Below are 15,898 nucleotides of genomic sequence, written 5' to 3' on the forward strand. Positions count from 1 at the left end.
CTAAGGAGAGGAAGTTTGGCCACAAGGCCAAGCATGCCATGAATGCAATTGGATTGTCATTTTCGATTTTCCTTAAAGGAGCAAATAAAAATATCATCACCTCAATGGGACCAAGTTCTGAGTCCTTTGAGTGTTGCTAGGACTCAAAAACATAAGATTAAGGAGAGTCCAAAATGACTCTCACGTGCTCTAAACTATCATGAAACAAGTATTTAGAATGCAAGTTAGTAAAGGCAATAGATGAAAGTTAGCGAAAGGAAGGGATTACTTACAATGTATATCCTTCATGTGATGTGAAAGGAACCATCATCACCATATTCTAGATTCCTTCCTCGTGGCCCAGACTTTTCATCTACCTTTATCCCATCGAAGCGCCATCATCGCTTTTATAGAAATCCATAAATTCATTGCCCTCTCTATCCACTTCACTGGGCCCATCATTTCCCGCTACCTCTTCTTTTACATTTATGCTTCTTTCTTGCCCATGGGCTCCTTCATTTTCTTGCACCCCATTTGGAAATAGGAAATCAACGTGTGCCCAAGAAGGCAAAGTATTAGAGGGTTCTATTCGGCCTTGGGCTGCCAAGGAGTGGAACATGGGGTAAATGTCATAATAAATGTCCACCCTATCATTATGAATTTGACGGTGAATATCGTGTAAGATTCCGGTAGCAAAATCATCGTTTGGTTGTACGTTGGGATTTAGGTATTGGTAAGGTTGATAAGCAAACAGGTATGTTCGAGTGACAATGAGCTTGGCATGTTGCTCTTGTTGTGGTGTATGAGCGGCTTGATGTTTAGGCTCTTGGTAACCTTGGGGTTGCGCAAAAGGTGTAATACCGGGTATAAGGTAGCTTGGCACTCTTGAGAGATGACCACGTCTTGGTGAGATTCGCGGTAGTCCGTCTCTAGGCAAGTTAATTAGGGAGATTCCCTTAGTGAGCCAATTGATTTTCTTTTAGGGTCCTTCTAGATGAATCCAATGATGTTGATGATGTAGTAGAGCTTCGTCAATAAAGGTTCTACCTGGTAATGGGGCATATGTGTTGTTCATGTTGAAGTCGGGGTTAAACCGCATAGCTATCCTTGTGATTAGACCTCCATTCACAATATGCTTCATTCCTCCCTCACTCCCATTACGGAATCTAGCCCATCTTTCAAGAATAACAAATGGGGCATTGAAATTGTACGCACTTCTCCTTTATATTTTCAATTATGATTCCATAAAGTCAAGGTCAAGCTCATTAACCATGGCCGGGTCCCTTCTTGCCAAGATTATGCTAATAATGAACCGATAGAAATAACAAAGAATAGTGTTTTGAATATATAGCACCGAACAATCTTTGAATCTCGACATGTCGCGGCCCGTTATGGTTCTCCACAATGGGGCAACATCATAATTCTTTGGTCAACTTGGTCGGTTTGTAATGACATCTAGGCCTTAGATATCCGCAAATTCTACGAGTGTCGTCATTTGCGGAGTATTCCCTAGCCTAAACTCGATGAAAATCGTTCTGTTAAGGGTAGAGATGTGGAGAAAACTCAAGAATTCCAACACAACATTACGGTAGGTAAGCTCATGCATACTGAACATTTTCCCAAGCCCGAAGAGATCAAAAAACGACTCCATTTGGTGGTAGATTCCTAACTTCTTGAGAGTTGTATGACATAAGAATTTGGTAGGTAGGATATTCTTATCTAAGAGTTGGTGGAATACGATTCTTTGAGAATCGTCAGCAAACTCAATATCTGGAAATGCTTTAAGTTAGAAAATATCTATGAGTTCCTCATTTTCTCTTCTTCTTTGGTTGAAGTGGGAGTGTAAAGAACTAACCATTAACCTTGTTGCTCTTCTCTTATCCCTTGGTTCTCCTTCTTTACCTTTACTTTCATTGATTTGATATACCATTTGATTTCTTGAACATCCCCCTTTGTTGGAGTTGTAATCAAACCCTATGTGAAGAGTTCTTCCCTAATTTAATGTTTCAAACCCTATATTTTGAGTGAGTAAAGACTTAAGTGATTAATTGGAATGTTAGGGGTGTTCTGTTGTTGATTTAGGTGTGTTTCTTTTAAAATTTTGGAGAAGTATTAATGGAATTCAATGATTAAGGGATGTGGGTTTTGGGATTTAAGGAGAGAGAAAGAGTTATTGTGTTTATGTGTGTGGAGTAAATGAGGAAGAAATAGGAGATATTTTTTATTAAGGAACCCGTGTTTCACAGGGGACACGCCCGGATAGAGCCTCGGCTCGCCCGGATCTTGGAACAGGGTTCTTAGCTTTGACTGGAGCTCGTCTGGATCCTGACCCAGCTCGAGCGGAATGTCAGAACTCGCATGGATTCTCCTTGAGCTCGGGCGGATTCTTAGGCAGGGTTTGCCTAGCCTTTATTTCAGTGAGTATCCGCCCGGATGCTCCTAGGGGTAGTCCGGCTCCTCCAATTAACGCTTTGGATTTCTTCCTTGAGCGTGGGGCAATAGTGATGAAAGTGTTTAAGCATCCCCATACTTCATTTCTTCTACACACTTTTAAGCACAATTAGTGATCCCTCCCTTACTCTCTCTCTCTCTCTCTAAATTCAAACTAACTAAATGCAAAGTTATGGGGGTAGAGTATTTACAAGTGGTGGTTTATAGAAGACTCCATCAAAATCCTCTTCTTTCATAAGCTTGATTAAGGGGGGAGAAGTTTAAGGTGAAGTACCTCTACCTCTCCAAAAAATGCTCCTTCATAGTAAGGCCTTGAATCGGCTCCCATTGTCGGCTATAAATTCAAAGTCTCCATACTTGTCTACTTCAGAAATTGTGAATGGTCCCATCTATCTTGATTTTAGCTTTCCCGAAAAGAGCTTGTAACGTGAATTGAAAAGCAAGACCTTATCTCCCTTGTGCAAGGCTTTTTGCTTGATTCTCTTGGCATGGAGCATCTTGGTTCGTTCCTTATATATCTTTCCATTTTCATAGGAGTTAAGTCGAAATTCATCTAACTCTTGGATTTTCAAAATACTCTTTTCTCCGCTTAGCTTAAGGTCAAGATTGAATTCCTTGATCACTAAATAGGCTTTATATTCCAATGCAAGTGGTAGATGGCATGCCTTTCCATACACCAATATGTATGGTGATGTCCAAATCGGAGTTTGTAGGCCGTTCGATAGGCCCAAAGTGTGTCATCTAACTTTGCACTCTAATCCTTGTGATTCTTATTCACCACTTTCTCCACGATTTGCTTGATCTCCCGGCTAAAAATCTCAACTTGTCCACTAGTTTGGGGTTGGTATCCCAACCGGGTCCTATGTTAGACTTTATATCTAGTCAAAAGAGCGTCTAGTTTCCTCTAATGGAAGTGGGTTCCTCCATCTCTTATCAATGCTCTCTGCACTCTGAATCGCAGGAATATCACCTTTTCCAAAAGATTTGTGACCACCTTTGCATCATCGGTTAGTGAGGCAATTGCCTCAACCTACTTCGAGACATAGTCAATGGCCACAGTTATATTCTTGTTACCGTCAGAAGAGATGAACGGGCCTTGGATATCTAACCCCCATACATCGAAAACTCCAACTTCTAGAATACCTCTTTGGGGTATTTCATTTCTCCAAGGGATGTTACCCGTTCTTTGACATGCATCACAATGAATAACATAATCTCTAGCATCTTCAAACATGGTGGGCCAATAGAAACCCGATTGTAGAACTTTTGCAACCATTCTCCTTGCTCCATGGTGTCCTCCATACGGTGAGGAGTGACAACGGTTGAGAACTCCTTCAACTTCTCATTGTAGGACACATTTCCGGTATAAACCGTCGCTACATATTATTTAGAGGCTTGGGTCATTGCAAAAATACCTTTTCACATCGAGGAGAAAACTTTTTCTTTGATTGTGATTCTAGTCCAGAGGAAGGACTCCTCCTACCAAGTAATTTGCGTAATCGGCAAACCATGGTGTTGTTTGTAACTCTAGTTGAGTGTGTATTGCCATTAAAATATCATCGGGAAATGAGTCGTCTATGGGCAAGTCATTTTCTTCATTATGCTCAAACGTTAGTCTTGATAGGTGATCCGCCACCACATTCTCCACTCCTTTCTTATCATGGATTTCCAAATCGAATTCTTTTAGCAATAAGACCCATCTTAGCAAATGGGGCTTGGCTTCTTTCTTAGACAAGAGGTTCCTTAAAGCACGATGATCTGAGAAGACTATTACTTTGGATCAAATCAAGTATGACCAAAACTTATCTAAGGGATATAGTATATCAAGGAGCTCTTTCTCCGTCGTATCATAATTAACTTGAGTGCCATCTAGAGTCTTGCTTATATAGTATATGGTATAAACAGCCTTTCCCGCCCGTTGGCCTAGAACCGCACCAACGGCATAATTGCTAGCATCACACATTACTTCAAAAGGTAGATCCCAATTTGGTGTTTGAATGATTGGAGCTGAAATCAAAGCTTCCTTAATCATATTAAATGCTTCAACACAGTCATTACTAAAAAGGAATGGGGCATCTTTGAGTAAATGTTGAGTGAGGGGCTTTGCAATTTTCAAAAAATATTTTATAAATCGGCGATAGAATCCCGCATGACCGAGAAAGCTCCTCACTCCCTTAACATTTATAGGAGGATGCAATTTCTCTATCACTGATGCCCTTTCTGAAGCCAAATGAGCTAAAACAATACCTTCGTTGACCATAAAATGACATTTCTCCCAATTTAACACAAGACTCACATCTTAACATTTTTGAAGGACAGTAGATAAAATATGCAAACATGACTCAAAAGCCCTTTTATAGATACTAAAGTCATCCATAAAGACTTCCATTATGGTTTCTATGTAATCCGATAAGATACTCATCATACAACGTTGAAAAGTAGAGGGAGCATTGCATAGCCCAAAGGGCATTATCCTATAAGCAAACGTACTGTAAGGACATGTGAAGGTAGTCTTATTTTGGTCATCTGGTGTATCGGGATTTGGAAGAATCGCGAGTATCCGTCAAGGTAACAAAAGAACTTGTTAGAGGCTAACCTTTTAAGCATTTGATGAATGAATGGGAGGGGGAAATGGTATTTCCTTGTGGAGGAGTTTAGTTTTCGATAATCTATGCACATTCTCCATCGCGTTACAATCCCAGTTGGTATCAACTCATTTTTCTTATTTTCTATAACCGTAGTACCCCCTTTCTAGGGCACTACTTAAACAGGACTCACCTAATGTGAGTGGGAGATGGGATATATGATTCCCCCATCAAGTAATTTCATGACCTATCCTTTAACCACCTATTGCATGGTTGATTTTAGCCTTATTTGGCCTTGAATGGTAGGTCTATGTTCATCCTCCAAATGAATTCTATACATGAAACATTCGAGACTAATTCCCTTAATGTCTTTTAGGCTAGCTTTCTCATGTTTTCTCAACACATCAATTAATGCATCTTTCTGACGTTCCTCAAGCTTAGAATTAATAATGACGGGTTTAGCGTAGGACTCATTTAAGAATGCATATTCCAAATTAGATGTAATACTACGGTTTTCTATGCCTTTGAATACTCTGTCGAGTGGGGCTTACTCTGTCGAGTAAGTGAGTTTGGTTTACAAAATAGTGTTCTGCTGATGGGTACTCGATCGAGTAAGTGTGGAACTCAATCGAGTAGGGTCACTCGATCGAGTAAGTGACTTACTCGATCGAGTAAGTTAGGTTTTATACGGGTTTTGCCGGGTTTTGATAGCAATGCGTGAAATAATATATAAAGCTTGTACGTCAGTTCTTTTTACTTTTTCCTAAAACCTAAACTTTTTACAAAGAAAACAAAGCAACGGCGATTCTTCTTCTCTCATTTCTATCAAATCCAAGGGCTAGAGTCGTCGGATTTTAGAGTTCTTTATACCGTCGAGACCGTCGTATTGTGGGTAAGATCCTAGTATAGTTTTTATGTTGTTTCATTGATTTTGGTTGGAACCCTAATTGGGTATTTTGGGGATTTTGGGAGTATTGTTGATGTTAGATTGTGATTATATGATTGTGTGTTTGATAGGAGGTGATTTTGTAGAGGAATGTTTCTGATTAGCTTATTGTGACGATCTTTGTGATTGCCTTTCCAGGTAGGGTTTCCCTACTCAGTTATTGTATAAATGATTATAAGATGGTTGTCTGGTTGATTGGCATAATGATTATATCGTAATTGGTATTGGCATTGATTACATTGTGTTGATGGTGGATTGTTGTTGGTGGTTTACTGGTGTTGATCTTATCGTATTGGTTAATGTTGTTGTATAATTGGTTGGATGTGTTTGTCTATGGTTCGCGAGGCGCATCCTTGGCTGAGTGGAGTCACTTGAGAGAGTAGCTTCATTCCCTTGCTTCGCCCTCTGTGGAACCCGCCACAGGAGGGGATGTGCACATTAAGGAACTTGGTTTTTCGCTCAGAATAGATGAGCGGGGATTTGGTGGGTATGGCTGCGATCCCCCACTGGCGGCGTGGAATATCTATTGCGATGGATATTCTGTATAGTCAGGTGTGTGGAGATGTGACGGTGTTGGAGATTGTGATTGTGTATCTGTTATTGTTTATCTTATATTGTTTATGCAGTAACTGACGCCGTTTAAATGTTTTAAAAATTGTGGTGATCCATTCGGGGTTAGTGAGCAGTTGTCTAGCAGGTATACTATATGGATGCGCACGGGATTAGCTAGGGATGGAGTCGCCACGAGTCTGATAGTAGTATTCTGCTTTGTTATCATAATACTTTTTGTTACTTTAGTTGTAGTTTGGTTTTAGAACAGTTGTACTTTACTTTACAGTTGGTTTTGATGTAATCACTTTAAATTTTATGCTTAAATTATGTTTCTTGATGGTCACTTTTGATTATTATTCCTCGGGTAACCGAGATGGTAGCACTTCCATGCATTCACTACTACAGATACAGCCTATAACAACGGGTAAAAACCGTTGTAAAATAAAAAAGCGGACGTTGTTAAAGCGGCCGTTGTAGAAGGTATTTACAACGGTTTGCTTATTTAGTGAAACCGTTGTCTAAAGTATTCACCACGGTTAAAAGCCGTTGTTGTTGGGTGTTCTCCGTTGTGGAAAGTGTTTTAAAATTTTGGAGGGAATAATATAACAACGGTTGTCGTATGTATAACCGTTGTTGTAACTTTCCCTCCAAAATTGTGAAGTCTTTTGACAACGGGTTTATGGTACATACCCGTTGTTGAAATTTTTAGTAACAACGGTTCTTTGTTTAATACCCGTTGTTGTAATTTTACCTCCAAAATTGTGAAGACTTTTAACAACGGTTCTTCGATTAAAACCTGTTGTTGAATATTATGCGCGGGTATTTGTGAATGCCATTCACAACGGTTTTATTTTTATTAACCGTTGTGAAAGGTATTCACAACGGTTTTTTTTAGTAACCGTTTTTATTACAAACTCCTAATGTTTTGAAAAAATAAATTTGTTTCATGCCATTCAAAAACCTGCATATGTCAGCAGCACCATATACCAGCACCAGCATAAATCACAGCTGGGTTCATCAGAACTCAATAGATTCAATTCAACCACAACAAGAAATTTGCATCATATATATATATACTTACAAGGAGTTGAATTTACATGAACTAATCATTCCCTAACTTCAACAAAAAATTTACTAATAAGTTGATCTAAACTCTGAGTATCATGCATTTGTAATATATTCTAAGACGTAGTTGCCCCACATGTCTCTTACCTCGTCTATATCTACACTTGAGTACTGCTCAATCTGTTGTGACGGGTTGATTGCTTACTGCGGAAAAAACAAAGAGAAGACATTATGGTATATATAGCAGCAAGCAAGACAACATTAGCAACATCATGGTATATATCGCAGCAAGCAAGACAACATTAGCTCTAATTTAAAAAAAGTAATAAACACATGTTTAAATTATTACTAACCTTTTCTGGAATAACGAGATATCTTCGCCTAATAATCTCCAACATGAACCGACAAGCGTAGTATCCACATTGTATGCTATCTGGCCGGCGAGGGGCCTATTATTACATAAAAAAAAACAGACGAGAGAAGGCTCACATCAGAATCTTGAACTTTAGGTATTGTATTAGTATTAAACACATATTTTGCACTTAATGTTATTGTATTTGAGCACGTACCCCTGTTATCGTAATAAAATCATAGCCAACATCAGAATCTTCCGTGGGTTGATCTTGCTCGTTTGCTCTTTTCTTCTTAAAGGCCCTTTTTTAAAAAAATAAAAAAGGAGGCAGAAACTAATTTTTTTAGGGGCAAAAATATGAAAGAGCTTTTTTCTATAAATAAAAAATGAAAATGTTATTATAAATAAATCAGTATTATAAACTTACATATTAATCAAGTGCTTAAAAGTCTCGCTTGGTTGATGATGTAAAGAGTCCAACCAGAAAACTTTATTCCTTGTCGGCATGATGGCTGCTAGCACCCAATGAGTCCTACATCAAGAGACATCATCATTATTAACAAGTACATATATTAGTTATGAAAATGCAATTGTAGGGGAAAACGTAATATTAATTTGTTTATTACCCTTTTTCATTATAAGCGCCAAAAATCAACTTTTTGGTTGTCGCCAATTGCTGAGCTATATAATCTACCCGTTGTTCGAACGAGAAATCCGGAATAGATAAAGATAAAACATAGGGGCACAGGAATCCGTATAGATCAGATGGAATATTCTTCTCGGGGATCACTCTCAATTTCAATATCCTACATTATTACGGTATTAATTCCGGTATTTAAAACACTATCTAGTAGTCAGAATATTAGACTATGAAATTATTTATTAAGAAACTTACTTCATCCAAACAAATATGTGTGATATATCAATCTGGTCTAGGCCAGCCCATACGGCTAGCAGATCCCATGATATAAGCGCTTGGCGCTCAGCCCCTAGTGTAATACCCCGTATCTTATATAATCGATTAAACGGATATTATTATATATTAGTTATTATACATTTCATATTGGTTGCATCGTAATATCGTGAATGTTATTAAGTCGGGTTTATATCGTATATGTTGAGTCGGGCTACATCACATTTTGTCTTTTGGGTCAAGAATCGTATCACCCATCTACCCATCTACATTTACCCAATTACCATACCCATTTAAACCATTTGCCTTACCCGGAACATGTAACCATCACTTACCCTAAACCTAATCTAAGAGCCGCTCTCCCTCTCCCCTCTTTTAACAGTTGAGTCATTTCTAATTTCATTTTATCATTCATAAAACCATTTCTAAACCTAGAGAGAGGGAGAGGAAGAAGAATTGTCGAGACTTTCATTTGATTGAAGATTTCTCATCGATTCCAACCTAATTCGATCTCCTTGTTTGTAAGTCGATTTCATTCCATTGTTTATACTGTTTTAAAGTGTTCGTCTTCAAAAAGTTTGAAACGAGAGTCCTATTTATTTGATGTCTAGTTTATGCATATAAAATCTCATAGTCAAATTCGTTATGGTTTGTCCTAGGTGATTTATTTATGAACATGTCGCTGAAAAGTCCGCGAATCTGATTTGGTTGTGGAAAATGATTTGAAACCCTAATTTTTATGTCGATTCAGTTATGAGGCTTCTTCATACATCATCTTTGTATAGTCTAGATGATAATAGGATTTGGAATTACTGCAAAATGATGTTTTAAACTCATTTTATGAATCAATACTTTTTATGCGACGGTTTCTGTCAGTTTTTGGAAATCAGTCTGAAAACCCTTGATAAGTTTGGAATTTGAGAAAAACACGTTAGATATAAATTGTAGCTAAGACTCATGGGGTTCCAATTCAATTGGCCTTGCATCAATTCGAATTTTCTGGAATTAGTTATTCATTTTATACCGAGTCCGCCATGAGCGGGGAAAATCGGGAAAAGTCGTGTTTGTTCTTTAAATTGATATTCCTATTAAGTTATGATGAGTCTAGGTTATGTGCATGATTAATTGACTGAGTAGATGGTAATTATACATAATTATGTTATGTAGGTGATGGATAAGTGAAGGATCATAAGTGATTGCTTGTGTGTGCTTGGATTGCGAAAAGGTAGGGAAATACACTTGACTTATTATCGTTGATGTTGAATTGTGTTGACTTGTTTATGTTTCGTATGACCAAACTGTGAACGTTGACTTGCTTCGTGACTGTTGACTTACGTTATGATTCACATACTGGAAGGTGATTGACTAAATTGATCGTATTGAGTATGTTATCACAACATTTGGTAACCGGCATGATTTTATGATTGATCAGTTCAAAGATATATATATTGTGTTGCATTAATTTCTTTTGAGCATTCATATGCATTGGAGATGGAGGATGTTGTGGTGATGTGGTGTGGTGAAGATGATGTTGTGATAAGGCCCAAGCGGGTTCTGCAGACTTCCCCGGTGTCCTCGGTGCGAGGGGGATCGGCTACGGTCGATATATAGTCTCTAGGGGATCGGTATGGCTGGGTGTTCGGGTTATGAGATATGAGTTGAGATGGAGATGGAGGTGACGGAGGAGCATGCATATCATATTTTGTTGTTTCATTGTATTCCCTACTCAACCTCGTGGTTGACCCCGTGTATTCGTGAACACCTGTGACGATCCAAATATTGGGGAGCAGGCTTGACGGGTACCTCGAGAGACAGGATAGAATTTGGATGGGAAGGGAGCTTGGATTGCACGACTTAGAGCTCGCCCACTTTTAGTTCTCGTTAGTTATCGACTTTATTTTCGATTTGAGACTTATTTCATTTCAGATGTAAACATTTATAAACTTTTAATTTAAAATACTGTTTATCTTTCCTTTGTTATGCACTGCCTCGGATTTCCGAGATGGTAACACCCTTCTTTATCTAAGGGGTCCTAGTCCAGGCCTTTAAATAAATGGGGGTGTTACAAAGTGGTATCAGAGCGAACGATCCTCAGGCCTAAACCAATGAACCCAATGAACATAGGATGTGTCTAAATAAAATGAACCCCTGGGTAGGAACTGTTAGGAGCTCACAGTGCGGTTAAGAAGGCGTCCTTAATACGTGCTCTTTTGCCCTCTCAGTTTTGAACCAGGTAACCCGAGAGAAAATTGAGTGAATGGGGTAGTTAGAAGGAAAACTTTGGATATAATCGAGTTGATGTATACCTTGAGACCCATATATTCTAACCATTCTGCACGACAACGTTACGGTAAGTATTTTGTATGAATGATGACGTGATCATATGATGTTGTGGAGATGAGAAATAAATTTTCGTGTTCTGGTTGATAATCAATAAAGTGTTGGATTGTGGTAATCGTGAGCGTGAAAATAATTGCGAATTGATGATATTTATCTGGATGGATGTTGAATGATGTGATGATAGTACTATTATGTCTAGTGATATGCGGTTATGTGATCCCGAGGCCCTGCTAGTATAGTATTGCGATAATAATGAGACACACTATTGAATTGCTTGTTTCTAGTCATAGCAATCGTGATTTAGATGTAAGGAGTAGGTCGAGATGCGAAGGGATTCTATGGGATAGATGTTTACGTAAGTACAAAGTGTGAGATTTAAGTTGGGATGGGTTAGTATACATAGTATGTTCATAAGAGCTTGTAACATAGTAAAGAATGACCTAGTGCTGAAACTCGTTTTGTTTGATTTTACTCTTTAATTGACCTTACTGCCATTTATTTTCTGTTTATTGCCTATGAATGAAAATTTTATGAGAGATAGCCTCGTGAGTTATTGTTCATTTGGCGTTAGTTTCATACTTATAGGATATACGGATTAGGAGTAATAAATATTTTAGTGGGCTGTGGTCAGGAAGTTCCTGTGCAGTGATGTTTTGACCAACGATTTTGTAAAAATCCTCATTTAAATTGTATTAATAATTTTTGCATAATTCCAACTCCATCGATCAGAATATTCGCATATGTTTTCAAATTGATAAGCCACGAAAATTCTTGATGTCTCTATATTAAATGGTAAGTTTTGCAAACTGACCCAAGTTTCGGACCAATTGCTGTCACACACTTGTTTGGACCAACTGAGTTGCAAAATCCTTTAAAAATTGAATTCTTGAGCTTTGGACCTCATTCTTTTTCTCACGAATTATTAACTCTCTGTATGTTATAAAAAGTAATATAACTCAAGTTTTTGTTGAACGGTTATTTATTCGTGATTTTTGGAAGTTACAACGTGAATCATAACTTTTAAAATGTGAATTCTATGTTGAGTTTTCATACGAGGTTGTTCGATTATTTCATGAGCCTTATTAATGTGAAATTATAGTGTCCTTATATGATGATAGTAGCACACATATTCATTGGTTATATATCTTAACAAGTGATAAAAAAATTAATTAAAGTTTAGTTTATAACATTGTTGGCATGATAGTATGTGTGAAATTGAATAGCTTAATCTGATCCTTAATCGAGGGTGAAATATTTTATACGAGTCCAGTTGTTGCATATTTTATATATGTTTGGCATGTTGTAATATCTCTGGTGTGTTCATCATATTTGTATAGTGGTCGGATATATATAAATATAAAACTATATTGTCATATCTTGGTAAAGTCGGTGGCGTTAAATGTCAACTTGATTGTTCTAATATACTCGCATGAATATTTATAATAATTATGTTTAAATGTTTACACATGGATGGTAGTAATGAGTATGTCTAAATGTTCACACATGTAGGATGTCATCTGAGTTCTAATGTCTTCTATGTGAGTCTGTTTGCCTATAGTTATACTTATTACTTTCATTGCATTAATTTATTTCAGTTGAACCTAAACTTATGATATGATAATAAAATAGTGTTGTTGTTCCTTATGGGATATGTTCATAGTTGTATTGTTATGAACTGCTAAGGTGATTATTTTGACGGAATTTTTTTTTTTATGTCAGCTATGTTGGCCAATTATAATGAGATAACCCTTTGATGATTCACATGTTATGCGTATGTTTAAATGATAGTCGTTATAGTTACGTTTAATTGAGCCGCGAGTTGCCTAGTTGTTCAAACCGTGCAAACCAGAGAACTTGTTCACCTTGCTAATCTTTTGTCATAGATAATGTTTTACAAGTTATATGATGGTATACATACATGTTTAAGTTGTTTATGCGAGATCTTTTGTTTTGCTGAAAATGAGTTATACTAAGTTGCTGGACACAATTGAATGATATGGTTGCTAAAATGTTAAACACATGTGTGATATGGAAGTAATGTTGTTGTTGTCATGGATCATATGTTGTTACTTTTATTAGGAAATATGTTTTCAGAATTTATATCGTGCAAAAAATTTTGATAATTTAAAATATGAATTATGAGTATGTTGTTGATTGTTTAAATTCATCGGTATAATTCGTGACCTAAATCAGTGAGTGAGTAAATGGCTGTATGGACATGTCAATAAGATCCTATGATTGTGATGGATAGTAGTGGTAGATCTATTTCCTGTGATATGTTTACAAATGTGAGAAGTTTCTTAAATTGTTTTGTTATTTTTACTCTCGCTCGTTCATGGTCTATAATTGATCATCAAATTTGGTTAATTACATACATGTCCATTGCCCTCGTGCCTACTCTATCCCAACACCAACTTTGATTATGAAGACCATTAGTTAGTGAGCTATTTTCGTCATATGCGAGGACGTGGTTGAGTTTTATTTTCTTTATCGAGGTAACACGATATTACCGTCCCTAATACTTTTATTATTGTTCGGGGTTGTATGTGTATGTGTCATTATTTGTCATCGTTTTATGATATCAATTTATACATGGTAATTGTGAATTTTTGATGATTGTCACTATTTCGGTTTGCAATTATATAAGTACGTATTATATATCTTATTGTCAAGAGGGGGATTTTGGTGAGATGGGTTTGGGTAGATTTGAATGACATATATGATTGGTTGAGCACAAGGATTGGAAATCTATAAGTTCGTAAAGGAAACAATTAGATTTGGTAATGGTTGGCAGTAATGGCTTTTCGTTTGGTTGCTAGGAGATAATGGAGGTACTACGTATTAATTAAGATTGTGTTGTGCTATTGATTCTCATAATATGGAGCTTAAGTTATACTACGATATACCGTGTGGACTTTGGCCTTGAGTTGAGCCTTATTTCATTCGGATTCTCATATATTGATTTTTGGTTCGTATTGTAGTTAAATTGTCTAATCCTTGATCTGACTCGTGGGTGAGTAGCTTAGAGTTTTACTCGCCCGAGCATACCTTTGACTTTATATCAAGCGACCTGAGATACGAATTTTATGCTAATGTACCTGATGCCGAAAGTACGACTGAACCACCCAAACCAGACTTTGGGGAAGAGGTGAACTAGGAAGGGAATGACATAAAGTCACCAGAATCAGAGTAAGCGCGACCTAAGGACTGTTAGGTTAGAGCTAGTAACACCATGACCGGTCTGTTATGAAATCGTGTAAACCTTTGGCTCCTTCTTGTTGTTCTTTTAGTTTGATGTTGTGTTTTTAAGTTAAGCATGAGCTAAGTAATAAGTGTACTTGTTGACAATCAGTTAATTCCATAATAAAACCTTGTTTTCGACTTTAATGTTACTGCGCAATCTCTTATCATGTGTTCTTTTCTGTTACATGTTGTTGACAGTGATTTTGTTGCATAGGAATATGAAAGTTGAAATGAGGTTACGAGGACGTAACCATGTTTTTAGTTGGGTAGGATTGTAAAATCTTAATGTTTATGTTGCACTGTTTGTAGATTGTGGTTTTGATCAAGTTGATGTTCCGTTGTGCGGTACCTATGCAAACGAGTTCTCTATGTTTTGTTCTTACTTCTGATTAGTTGGGTTATGTGAAGATGAGTTAAACTTCGGGACGAAGTTTATTTTTAGGAGGGTAGAATGTAACATTTCGTGTCTGTTATATTTAATTGATGTGTCAAAAGTGTGTGTTAACTGTGTTAGAAATGCGTGATGTCCGTATGTACGATAGACAATACCCCTTTTGATGTTTGAGTACGGGAGCGAACTTCGGGACGAAGTTTCTTTTAAGGAGGGTAGACTGTAATACCCCGTATCTTATATAATCGATTAAACGGATATTATTATATATTAGTTATTATACATTTCATATTGGTTGCATCGTAATATCGTGAATGTTATTAAGTCGGGTTTATATCGTATATGTTGAGTCGGGCTACATCACATTTTGTCTTTTGGGTCAAGAATCGTATCACCCATCTACCCATCTACATTTACCCAATTACCATACCCGTTTAAACCATTTGCCTTACCCGGAACATGTAACCATCACTTACCCTAAACCTAATCTAAGAGCCGCTCTCCCTCTCCCCTCTTTTAACAGTTGAGTCATTTCTAATTTCATTTTATCATTCATAAAACCATTTCTAAACCTAGAGAGAGGGAGAGGAAGAAGAATTGTCGAGCCTTTCATTTGATTGAAGATTTCTCATCGATTCCAACCTAATTCGATCTCCCTGTTTGTAAGTTGATTTCATTCCATTGTTTATACTGTTTTAAAATGTTCGTCTTCAAAAAGTTTGAAAAGAGAGTCCTGTTTATTTGATGTCTAGTTTATGCATATAAAATCTCATAGTCAAATTCGTTATGGTTTGTCCTAGGTGATTTATTTATGAACATGTCGCTGAAAAGTCCGCGAATCTGATTTGGTTGTGGAAAATGATTTGAAACCCTAATTTTTATGTCGATTCAGTTATAAGGCTTCTTCATACATCATCTTTGTATAGTCTAGATGATAATAGGATTTGGAATTACTGCAAAATGATGTTTTAAACTCATTTTATGAATCAATACGTTTTATGCGACGGTTTCTGTCAGTTTTTGGAAATCAGTCTGAAAACCCTTGATAAGTTTGGAATTTGAGAAAAACACGTTAGATATA

Source organism: Silene latifolia, chromosome Y (genome assembly GCF_048544455.1).
Source record: "Silene latifolia isolate original U9 population chromosome Y, ASM4854445v1, whole genome shotgun sequence".
Taxonomy (NCBI): Eukaryota; Viridiplantae; Streptophyta; class Magnoliopsida; order Caryophyllales; family Caryophyllaceae; genus Silene; species Silene latifolia.